At 39.5% G+C, this 13342-nt stretch overlaps 1 protein-coding gene across 1 annotated transcript in view; it reads right to left on the minus strand.

Annotated features, from left to right (window-relative positions):
* Positions 1–13342, minus strand: part of csf1a (colony stimulating factor 1a (macrophage)) — a 95619-nt gene that overhangs the window by 41565 nt on the left and 40712 nt on the right. The window lies entirely within an intron of this gene.

Below are 13342 nucleotides of genomic sequence, written 5' to 3' on the forward strand. Positions count from 1 at the left end.
AAATTAGCACACTAAATAACCCCCAGCATGGGTTTTTGAGAAAAAGATCTTGTCAAACCAATCTGGAACAGAAAACTGAAATTGTAAAAGCAAAGCATACAACATAGTTGAGTTTGACTTTCAAAAAGCCTTTGACTGAATTCCGCACCAAAGATTAATTGTGAAACTACGAGCTGTAGGCATCAGAGGTGATCTACAACACTGAATCTCAAGTTGATTAACAGGCACGAGACAAAGAGTTCACATAAGAGGAGAAATGGGGTCCTCAGTGGAGTCCCTCAAGGGTCTGTTCTGGCACTGTTAATTTTTCTGATTTATATTAATGATATAGATTCCTGTAAAGTTAGGGAAATTCACAAATGATAATACAATTAGAGAAATGGTAGGCACTGATGAGGCAGCAAAAACAATTCAAGATAGCTTGGACAAGCTTCAGAACTGGACAAATACTTGGAATATGCAGCTTGATGTAGAAGAGTGCATGCAAAGTGCTATACATATGTAATAGGAATGTCAATTATAAATATAAAATGGGAAACAATGTCCTACAAGAACCATCTACTGTAAAGGATTTAGAGATTTATGTTGACATAACATTTTAACCATTTAAGCAATGAGCATAAGAGATTCAAAAGGAAAATAAAATGTTAGGTTAAAAACTGTTCAATATAAATCAAAGAACATTATGCTCAGACTATATAACGTACTAGTGAGATAGCATCTGGAGTATTGTGTGCATTTCTGGTCACCACTTTACAAAAACACATAGCCAAGTGCACCCCTGAATTTAAGGACAAGACCTACATTGATAGAGGGAGTTGAACCTGTTTAGTCTCAAGCAGAGGAAACTGTGTGGGGGACCTAATCCATGTCTTCAAAATCCTCAAAGGCATTAGTAAAGTAGATCCAGTAGAATTCCTTCAGTTAAAGAATGAATCACGTACTTGAGAACACCAGTGCAAATTAAGGGGAAGTGTATTTAGGACTGAAGCCAAGAATCACTTCCTTGCACAAGGTGTTGTTGGACTCTGGAACAAACTACCATGACATGTACAGTAGTTGAAGTAGAAATCTTGACAACCTTTAAGAGGTATCTGGATGAGACATTGGGCAGCATAGCTATTAACTAAACAAGCGAGCTTAATGGACTGAATGATCCCCACTTGGTTGTCAAATTTTTTTATGTTCTGTTCCCTGCCCGCAGACTCACTGATTCATCACGTCATTTCTGAAACCTTTTTTATTTCAATTCAGGACAAACCAAAGAAGAACACCAAAATTAATAAAATGTTACATTCCTTAACCCCTTAACAGCTAGAAAGAGTTCTATGACTTGTTCGGAAGCTCATCGCTGAGTGGACCACTCACTTGGCACTTATGTTAAGGTGACATTTTGAGAGCAGGATTTCATTTTTTTATCAGACTTTTTGTTTATCCAAAGTGACAGAAAAATAATACTTTTACAATAATTTCCAAGTTTGTGCAAGTGAATTGCAGACATGTTAGATTACTTGCTCAAGGTCACCCAGCGAGTCAGCATTTAGGTTTGAACTGAAAGCCTTCTTTGATGCTAAGTCTGCTCTGTTTGACTAAGATGTATATGTGGTATGCCCAGATCTTTCCACTGACCGCTGAACTCCCTGTCTGCACTAGCATTATCCCAATATCTATCTTGCATTATAATATGCATAGGAAAACACTATTTAAAATTTTGTCTCTTTTAGATACCATTACTTTACAATTCATAAAGCCTTTTCACACTTATTAGATCTGAATTATGTGTGTGCCATGAAATCCAATAAGCACAAGAGTACCGGTCAATATTTAATGGAGGCACACAGCACTTGGCTGGATCCAACCTAAGCTGGACAAAATACTGGACAAAAGTTTATGTTCCTGTTGTGTAAGAATACCAAGAAAACAGGACTGAAAGTGCCAAATAATGGAGTTATGTGGTGAAAGAACTGATGGTTCCTATTTTTATATACTGTATGTACACAAAATACAGTAATCCCTCGCTATATCGCGCCTTGACTTTCGCGGCTTCACTCTATCGCGGATTTTATATGTAAGCATATTTAAATATATATCGCGGATTTTTTGCTGGTTCGCGGATTTCTGCGGACAATGGGTCTTTTAATTTCTGGTACATGCTTCCTCAGTTGGTTTGTCCAGTTGATTTCATACAAGGGACGCTATTGGCAGATGGCTGAGAAGCTACCCAACCACAGCGCGTATTATGTATTAAATAAAACTCCTTAAATATATTGTGAGCACGGGGGCTGTTCGCACACCCAAAGGACACGGCCGCTCCTCAAAAAACGCTGAAAGATTACCTTCACAGTGCCTCCCTTCTTTGCTGGGCTTATATGTGGCTGCTTTGCAAGCGATATGCTTCCCGCATGGTGCTTCGCATACTTAAAAGATCAAACAGCACGTATTGATTTTTGATTGTTTGCTTTCCTCTCTCTCTCTCTCTCTCTCGCTCTGACGGAGGGGGTGTGAGCAGAGGGGCTGTTCGCATACTGGCCTAGAGGATACGGACGCTCCTCTAAAAAATGCTGAAAAATGCTTGCTCCCTTCCTCGCAGCTACTTTGTCCAGCGGTGCTTCGCATACTTAAAAGCCAAACAGCCCTATTGATTTCTGATTGTTTGCTTTTTTCTCTCTCTCACTCTGACGCGTACTCCTTTGAAGAGGAAGATATGTTTGCATTCTTTTAATTGTGAGACGGAACTGTCATCTCTGTCTTGTCATGGAGCACAGTTTAAACTTTTGGAAAAGAGACAAATGTTTGTTTGCAGTGTTTGAATAACGTTCCTGTCTCTCTACAACCTCCTGTGTTTCTGTGCAAATCTGTGACCCAAGCATGACAATATAAAAATAACCATATAAACATATGGTTGCTACTTCGCGGATTTTCACCTTTCGCGGGGGGATCTGGAACGCAACCCCCGCGATGGAGGAGGAATTACTGTATATTATATATATATATATACAGTGGTGTGAAAAACTATTTGCCCCCTTCCTGATTTCTTATTCTTTTGCATGTTTGTCACACAAAATGTTTCTGATCATCAAACACATTTAACCATTAGTCAAATATAACACAAGTAAACACAAAATGCAGTTTGTAAATGGTGGTTTTTATTATTTAGGGAGAAAAAAAAATCCAAACCTACATGGCCCTGTGTGAAAAAGTAATTGCCCCCTGAACCTAATAACTGGTTGGGCCACCCTTAGCAGCAATAACTGCAATCAAGCGTTTGCGATAACTTGCAATGAGTCTTTTACAGCGCTCTGGAGGAATTTTGGCCCACTCATCTTTGCAAAATTGTTGTAATTCAGTTTTATTTGAGGGTTTTCTAGCATGAACCGCCTTTTTAAGGTCATGCCATAGCATCTCAATTGGATTCAGGTCAGGACTTTGACTAGGCCACTCCAAAGTCTTCATTTTGTTTTTCTTCAGCCATTCAGAGGTGGATTTGCTGGTGTGTTTTGGGTCATTGTCCTGTTGCAGCACCCAAGATCGCTTCAGCTTGAGTTGACGAACAGATGGCCGGACATTCTCCTTCAGGATTTTTTGGTAGACAGTAGAATTCATGGTTCCATCTATCACAGCAAGCCTTCCAGGTCCTGAAGCAGCAAAACAACCCCAGACCATCACACTACCACCACCACATTTTACTGTTGGTATGATGTTCTTTTTCTGAAATGCTGTGTTCCTTTTACGCCAGATGTAACGGGACATTTGCCTTCCAAAAAGTTCAACTTTTGACTCATCAGTCCACAAGGTATTTTCCCAAAAGTCTTGGCAATCATTGAGATGTTTCTTAGCAAAATTGAGACGAGCCCTAATGTTCTTTTTGCTTAACAGTGGTTTGCGTCTTGGAAATCTGCCATGCAGGCCGTTTTTGCCCAGTCTCTTTCTTATGGTGGAGTCGTGAACACTGACCTTAATTGAGGCAAGTGAGGCCTGCAGTTCTTTAGACGTTGTCCTGGGGTCTTTTGTGACCTCTCGGATGAGTCGTCTCTGCGCTCTTGGGGTAATTTTGGTCGGCCGGCCACTCCTGGGAAGGTTCACCACTGTTCCATGTTTTTGCCATTTGTGGATAATGGCTCTCACTGTGGTTCGCTGGAGTCCCAAAGCTTTAGAAATGGCTTTATAACCTTTACCAGACTGATAGATCTCAATTACTTCTGTTCTCATTTGTTCCTGAATTTCTTTGGATCTTGGCATGATGTCTAGCTTTTGAGGTGCTTTTGGTCTACTTCTCTGTGTCAAGCAGCTCCTATCTAAGTGATTTCTTGATTGAAACAGGTGTAGCAGTAATCAGGCCTGGGGGTGGCTACGGAAATTGAACTCAGGTGTGATACACCACAGTTAGGTTATTTTTTAACAAGGGGGCAATTACTTTTTCACACAGGGCCATGTAGGTTTGGATTTTTTTTTCTCCCTAAATAATAAAAACCATCATTTAAAAACTGCATTTTGTGTTTACTTGTGTTATATTTGACTAATGGTTAAATGTGTTTGATGATCAGAAACATTTTGTGTGACAAACATGCAAAAGAATAAGAAATCAGGAAGGGGGCAAATAGTTTTTCACACCACTGTATATATATATATATATATATATATATATATATATATATGGTTGAAATAGTTTACTGTCAAATAATGCAAAGAGTACGCAACACGTGTTTCACCCTAATTCTGGGCTCATCAGGTGTACAGACTCTACTGCACTCCCTCTCGGGAATCAAACCTCGGATGTCTGCGCTAGAGGCGAAGCCCCTAACGTTGCGCCATGGCATGTGGTTCGTTTATTTGACAGCACAGGGGGCGCCCAGATGCCTGAGAAGCCCTGGACGTCAGCACATCCGCCACACCCGGAGGTGCTGGCGGAAGGAAAACCAGGGACACCCGGAGTGCTTCTTGGTGCTCGTGCGGATCTTCCGCCACACCAGGAAGTGCTGCAGGAAGCTCGTCAGGAGGCACCTAGAGCACGTCTGGATGGACTTAAAAGGGGCCGCCTCCCTCCATTCGTCAGCTGGAGGCGGGTGGAAGAGCACAGAGCTCGGAGGAGAGGAGTGGAGGTGGTGAAGGAAGGCTGGACATTGAGAGGCCCGGACTAAGGGTGTGTGGTGCAGGGGCACCGGGTTGTGTGCAATACACTTGTATATATTGTTAATATGAATAAACGTGTTGTGGTTTTGAACCCATCGGTGTCTGCCTGTATGTGTTGAGGCTGGTCTCCACAATATACAGTGATACATGTATATAGTGAAATGATTGTTACAAATTTATATATGATATTTTTATACCTATAAATGAATGTTACACACAACAAGAGTCTACACTGATTACATTATTTTAAACAGAAAGCAAATGCTATACATTTAAAATCTGTTTTAAAAATAGAAAATTGAATATTTAGTTTCTGAAAGACTTCTGTAAATCCATTATGATTTATCAAAGTGAGCCATGAGACCACAGATATAATGCACTGCTAGAATGTTAAGAGCTATGTACAGTAACTGTAAAAGCAATAATTAGTTGCATTTGGCTAATGAATACCTGCCTTAAAATATCCCCATATGTTCATTTTATTTTACAGTCCCAGTCTCAACCCTGTAGACCTTTTCCTCTTGAAAGCAGTGCTGAAGGGTCACAAGTCTGAATTAGATGAAGAGGTGAAACGTTCTGGATGGAGGATTGCAAAAATATTTTGAAAAATGACGCGTGCTTCACTATGGGTGTATTGCTGAAGAAGGTGCTGACATTGAATAGTACCTTGTGTAAAAACTTGTATTCTAAATGTAATAAAAGTTGTGCTAAATGCATACTTTTGTCAAGACTATAACTCTTTTACAGTTTATAATACAACATGATGAAATATTTTACATACTCACAAAGAGGATGCAGGCAGATAAACTGATATGTAGGGGCTTGCACAGTACATCAACTGTGACATTGGTCTGAATGTGTGACCTCTTCTAAACTAGAAGGCCAATTGCCTTTTTCCTTTGAAGGTGAGATTCTATAGTTGAGGTAAAAAAAATACTTCATGTATTAAATGACTTTGAGATGTACACAATAGCAATATAGATACAATAGTTACATTTATGTAGCGCCTTTCTAGACATTCAGAGCAGTTTATATAACAGTGAGGAGCGTCGTCATCCACGCCCAATGTGTAGCACCCACCTAGATTCATTCTTGCACCAGTATGCTCACCACACATTAGCTACGAGGTGAGAGAAATAGTTAGCTAATTAGAAAGAGAGGAAGATGAGGAGGCCAGAATGAACAAGGCCATGATGGGCCAGGCCCGAGCATTTGGGTACACCCTAATCTTGGGATATTTTATGACCGCAGAGAGTCAGGGCGTCGGTTGTACATCTCATCCAAAGTGCTGCACCATTTTTACAGCACAGTCTCACCATCACAGAATTGGGACATTGGTATCAACACACAAACCATCAGATAAGTACTTCATGCTGGCCTCACCAACAGCTCTTCTAGCAGCAAACCATGCTTTTCCTATTTGGTCTCCCATCTAATCACTGACCAGGCCCAAGCATGTTTAGCTTCAGGTGGATTACCTGTTCCGAAGTGCAGGTGGTATGACAATTCATATAAAAAGAAAAAGAGCAACCCACAGGCCACCTGACCTATCCTCCACCATGACACGGACACAAAGCACTGCAGCAGTCTTTTTGGTATCGCTGCCTCACCCTCATTCTCAGGATTCTTCAACTCCCCAGCCAGTTTTAGCCAGACACAGCTGGCTCACATTCCAAGAGCAGATAATTCCTATCCAGCACCTGGCACTAACAGCATCTGCTTCCACCATCGTGAGACATCCCATCAGCCACATGCAAAGGGCTGGGAGAATGTTATTAGCTTTAATAAATAAAAAAAAAAAAATAAAAAAAAAAAAGCTCAATAACTTCTTCCATTACCTTGTGGATCTCATGATCGGGTTGAAGAGGAGTTAAAAGTGAAAGCATCTTCCATGGTGTTTTCATCAAATAGACATTGACTGAATACTCTTTAGGAGTCTATTGGTAATGTTAGTAATCAATAACTCCCTACCCGGCAAAGTGCAGAGTTATTTGTTCATTGCCTTCAGTCACTGAGCTCATAGTTCCAGTCACAGTATGTTCTTTAAAGACACTAGGGGGCTTTGCCCCCTGCTCGCTTCGCTCGCCAAGCCCCATTTTTGTTTTTCCAGATACACACTTTTAAGATTTTTTTTTCCTTTGAAATGTTGCAATTTCATTAGTTTCACTTTTATTTCAGAACTTCTGTAAAAACAATATTTGGAATCTTTCGAGTCCCAATATGCTGAATCTTTTTAATGAGGTCAGTGAGACATGTGTTTAATGACTTTGTACCATAATTCAGGATAGGTTTCTCTGTTTGGAATTTCAGCACAGACAAAGTGATCCACATCGTCAGCAGTTAATAATTTTTTTTGCAAAGTAACCAATGAATGCATGTGAGGTAAATTCCATTTTTGAAATTCTCTTGACTTAAACTTCAAAGTCTTACAATATTTACATACTTCTGACATATCACCTGTGTCCATATATTCGATCTCTATTCGCCTTTTTTGTTATTTCTCCGAGTAACAATTTCTCTTTGTTTGCGCTAATGCGATGTTTACTGTCTTTGTTTTGACACTGTTGTTTTTTTCTGCTTTCATATTCTGTATCTTGCTCTGCATGTGTTTTGCACCTACGTTTTTTTTGAGTCTTTTGAATTCCAGTTTTCATTATCTCTAACCTGCTCGGCGTGTGTTTGGCCTCCTTGTTTTTTAACCTTTTTATGACGTTTTACTTCGTTTTCTACTCTGTTTTTTATTTCTGAACTCACTTTATCCTGCTTTTTTTTCAATGACACCTGGTCTGTGGTGATTATTTTCCCTTTTTCGAGTAATAATTTCCGTTTGTTTGCACTACTGCGATCTTTACATTATTTTTTTTATACTTTCTAATTTTCCAACTTTCATATTCTTTAACTTTCTCCACATGTGTATCGCGTCAACTATTTTTTTTTTTGGAGCTTTTCGAATTCCACTGCTTTCATAATCTGCTCTGCATGTGTATAGCGCCAATGTTCGGATTGGACGTGCTATTTTTTTAATTCCACTTGTTCCGGGCTGATAATTACTTTCCTTATTTTCTGAATTTGCACCTAGATTATTCTTTTTGTCTCTCCAATGCTTTTGAGTCTCTTTTCTCCGCGCTGCTTTCTTCTTCGCTTTGTCGTCTATGTTTCATTTATAACGTATTGTCCTTATACGCTTTATATGCTTTATATGCGCTGAGAGCCCTGGATCTGTGTGTGCTCAAAGCCAAAACATGAGTGAGTGTGTGTTGCTGGCTGCCCCTGCTCTTATTTATTTGTAAGTAGGGCGTGTCTTGCAAGAATCTCATGTTCTGCGTCATCGCGAGACGGTCCTGGGTCAATCTCTTGACACAAAGTTTCATGTTTAAGGTCCCCGCAAGACGCTCCGCAGCCATTTTCTTTCGTCTTGCGGTCTTTTAAGTGTCTTCCATGATCTTAACGTGAAGATCACGTATCGTAGCCGTACTGTTTCTCTACAGGAGTTTTTAATATAATAGAGAGATAAACAGCTCCTTGAGTGCTCTTTTAGTCCATGAGGTAAGAATATTTTTGCCTTTGACTACTGACAGTGGATTTCATTCATATAGCTTTACAGCACATTGCTGCACACTCTGTTTAAGACCAAGCGTGGTACAGAATTTATGCATTCAAGACTCAGTGGATCTCATCCAAAGTAATACTAATAGTTTTAAGGAGTATCTGTTCCTTCAGGGGAGATTGATTTATTCTTGCCCAAACAAGAGCAGTAATTCTTACATTCAGATAGTTCAATAGCATGCCAAGTTCCCATAGTTGTATAATCTCTTCACATCTCTCTTTTGTTTATTCTGTAATAAATATGAATTTCTTGGCTTATGCTATGCGTTTACTTACTAAACAAGTGGCACTTTTTTTTTTAATGCTAGGGTGACATTTTCAGGGCTATAATTAGATCCAGATTCATTTCAGAAATAACCTCTTCTTTTTCTCTCAGTTTCCATTAGTTCCACCATGAGACACGGATTCTCTACCACTGTATGCCAGTTACAGGAAAAAAAAAATAGCCTGAAGGGTCACCAGCTTGGACACCCACCACTTGGTCTTTTTCCCATATCACCTGCCCTGGGTGATTACTGGTGTTATGTGTGCTTTTCTGATGAAGATGGGCAGCTAACCAACAGCGTAAAACAAAAGAATGGTTTCCTGAGAAATAAAAAACAAAGCGTCTGGATATGCCGCCCTAATTTTGGGTGTTCATAAGAAATGTAATTATTTAGATCATGAGGTAAAGTTACACAATAAGCATGAATATTTGCGTTTGAAATATTAAAATGTGTGTTTCATTTTAAATAAAATCTAAATATTCTCGACTGCAATATAAAAAAATCAAAAATAACATCATATTCTTAATCACTGACCTTGAAAAAGTCTAAAATGTCTAAAATTGTTTCACATTTGTTATTTTTAACATTCTGGGAGTGGTTCATTGATAAGATGAATCACTGGTAAAGAATCAGATATCAAAAAAAATATCACATTCGTTATCAGCAACCTCGATAAAGCGTAAAAACGAAACTCTACATGCCTGTGTTACCACCATTCCCCATTGTTTCAATGTCTTGTGAAAATAAGCAGTAACTACGAACTCTTGTATCCCATTAGGGGGTGAACTCCTGGGGCTGGCCGGTGTGGCATGCTCAACTTCAACTCTTTATTTTAGGGCCAAAAAGCTCAATGTTTTGCATTACTAGATATCAAGACGAGTCTAACGGTATGCCATATGTGAGCGTTTTCTTGTGCTGGTGAGTCAGGAGTCACTGGACAAAGAAAACAGAAATGATTTCAAAACCTTCATAACTAATTGTTGTGAACACAAAATTGAAAACAAAGGGTAAAATCTTCTGAATACTGAAATTTGTTGTTCACAGGACGTAATCGCAAATGTTGTCAATAAAAAAAAATATAATGGTTTGTTCACCAAAATCCAGAGCCAATAACCAGAGCCAAAACACAAAGAGTCAAAATGAAAGAGCAAGAGTCAGAACCAGAATACTGAAAATGAGATTTGCAAAAGCAGTTGTTCACTAATTGAATCCATCTCTTGGAAAAAGGATTGTGTGCTATTGTAATGTAATTTATCAGCTTGTTGCAGGAATAAAGTTCCCAGCAATCAGCCCAGATTGCCAAGTCAAGTCAAGTTGGGGAGCATGCACTGGTACAGGCAGACTGGTTTGCAACCCCCCAGGCAGACATGCAGTCCAGTCCCACCCTCCGGAAATGATCCTATATCTGCCACAGCCAGATGTTACGTTGGTGACCCCTTGGCCTGGTCCAGCCACTCGGGTCCCCAGCAATGAGAATCTTATGAGCCAGATCACCCTCAGAGAAACGCACCACATGGCCATAGTGCCGTAACTGACGCTTCCTCACAATGCAGGTAATGTGCCTCACTTGGGACTCCACGAGAAACTGCTCATTTGATACAAAGTCAAACCAATGGTACTCAACCATATAGCAACCATATAGCAAGACAGGAAGCACCAGGACTCTAAAGACTTGGACCTTCATCCTTTTGCATAGATATCAGGAGCACCACATACTCCTTTCCAGCGACCTCATGAACCCCCATGCTCTCCCAATCCGTCTACTGACTTCATAGGAAGAGTCACCAGAGACATGAATGTCACTGCCAAGGTAAGTAAACCTCTTAGGGAGGTCGACATTTTCTCCGCAGACAGACATACTGCTGATGGCTGTACCTAAGAGGTCATTAAAGGCCTGGATCTTGGTTTTTATCCAGGACACTTGCAATCCCAGACACTCAGACTCCTCACTCAGTCTCTCAAAACTGAGAGACAACCCATAATCGCTGGCAGCAACTTTCAAAATGGTGATGTTAAAATCCAAATCAAAAAAATAAAATCCAAACTTGCGTACGAAATTAAAATGCACAAACTAAACTTTCAGAATAGAAAATTCTCATAATGTAAAAAAAAAAATTCAAAGCACACAAAGTTTTCTAAGCAGTAAAAAAACATGATTTTCCAGTTCTCTACAAGACATCTTTGTTGTAATTTAGGTTTGCCTGAGAAAACTGTTGTGGATGAAAGTGCTGAATCTGTAAAGTTTAATTTCACAGTCAAATGGTACAGTAATCTGTAAACTGAAGGGCTAAAAACAATAGGCACTGGTATGTCAGGCACATAATAAAGACGAGCAAAGGGATAAATATTACATAAAATTACCTGAGTTGACTGTCATTTGATCTCTCAAAAAGCAGGCCTTAATTTTACATGTTTAAACGAATTATTGAATTAGTAACTTCACAATATAATATAATATAATATAATATAATATAATATAATATAATATAATATAATATAATATCCTTATATTATTTCACTTGTGTCCGTCCGTGCTCGATATAAACAACGGTTGCCACAACTACTCTATCCCTTCACAACAATAGCGAGGAATCCGTGTTCCTGGCAGAGTTTTGGTCTTAGGCTTATCTTCAAGTCTTCAATGTGACCAATTATTGACAGTTCAGTGAATACATTGTTACTGACCAAAACTGCATTATGACACTACCATTTTAAATCTCCTCTTTCCTTCACTTCAACGTAAGCCTCCAGATAAAATGAAAAGGCACATACAGCCTAGCTGCGACCAACAGAAATGATCTCGCCAACACATTACACACACAACCTTTCTGAAGAGCATTGGCAAACTGCCAGACAACAAGAGACATTACAACGGAAAAACTACAGGGATTCCATAACACTGACAACTTAAAACAAGATATTCCCTTTAAATTACAGCGTAGGCAATTCCCTGCTCATTTAGCATATTGTATGACTATCACCAAGTCACAACGACATAAGTTTAATAATGTCGGAGTTTATTTGCCAGGCCCTGTTTCTACCCATGGTCAGTTGTACGCTACATTTTCCAGAGTTACATCAAAACCCAGGTAAAACATACAGGTACTTGCAGGTTACACACTGAGGAATATTTTCACTGACAATAACATTTATGCAACAAATTGCATATGTTACATTACCTAACAGTCACACTTTACACATACTGACTTACATGTGCCAATATGTTCTGTTAACTTGTTCATGTTACACTTTGTATTGTAAATATTCATGTTCTTGTAAGTGACTATAATAACATCCCATACTAATCATGTGATTATTCTAATATTGAGTCCTCTCACAAGTCACTACTTATTTAAATAATCTCTTTCTTACTGTAATATGTGATGTTCTTCTCTCCCTCATCATCATTTCACTAACGCTTTTATTCTTGTGAAATTTTCATGATTTGCTAGTAATATAATATAAGGTGATAAGGCGTCAGTGCTCTTGTGGAGGGTAATGTCGTCTCACAAGAAGGCAGGAATATCTGATGAACAAATCCAAGTAGCCGGCATAAGATAGCAAACCAAGAAGAAAGGCGATAAGAAGCAAAAAAAGTGGGGTTATAAGGTGTCACACACGTGCGCATGGGAAACAGCTGAAGGGCCTAGACACTTGTAATTCTACGCCAGGCCAGGGGGAGGCGGAGTGTACTGACTATCTCTCTCAGTCCCTTGCAGACCTGTCCCGGGAAATCCCGCCTCTGGACGGCCCCAAGGATGACGTCACTTCTGAACACCAGGATACCACTCCCACTTCCTGCGATGAAGACGTCATTTCCCTTCTGGGCCTTTAAAGCTGCCATCTTGTCTCCTAAGAGTCAGTTCTGTTTTGGACTCCGAACGATTCACTTCGTGTATTTAAAAAGAGCAATTGCAGCCAAGCATAATATACGGGTGGCTGCCCCAAACCTTTGTGATGTCTTCGACTCATTCTTCTTACAAAGGGTTAACATATCCAGTGAACAAAGGCTCATGAATGAAGGACACAATCAAAGCAGACAGACTTACCATTGCACCATTAAGTCCGTTTTAGCTTTTTGCTTTGCAAGTTATGTAATATAATGTAAGTCACCTTAATAAAGGGATACATTTTGTGTGTTTGTCTGTTTATGTGTCAGTCTGGTGGCTATGTTTCTGTCATTTCAAAAGATGGCACATCACCAATGTTTTGACTAATAAAATGCATTGCATTTGTCATTCCAACAGATGGCGCATCACAAACATTAACACTGCTATTACGAATCCCATACCAGATGGCACATAACAGAGACTTGTGCATTGCATAGTGCACTACAAATG

The sequence above is a fragment of the Erpetoichthys calabaricus genome, chromosome 3 (genome assembly GCF_900747795.2).
Source record: "Erpetoichthys calabaricus chromosome 3, fErpCal1.3, whole genome shotgun sequence".
In the NCBI taxonomy this organism is placed as follows: Eukaryota; Metazoa; Chordata; class Cladistia; order Polypteriformes; family Polypteridae; genus Erpetoichthys; species Erpetoichthys calabaricus.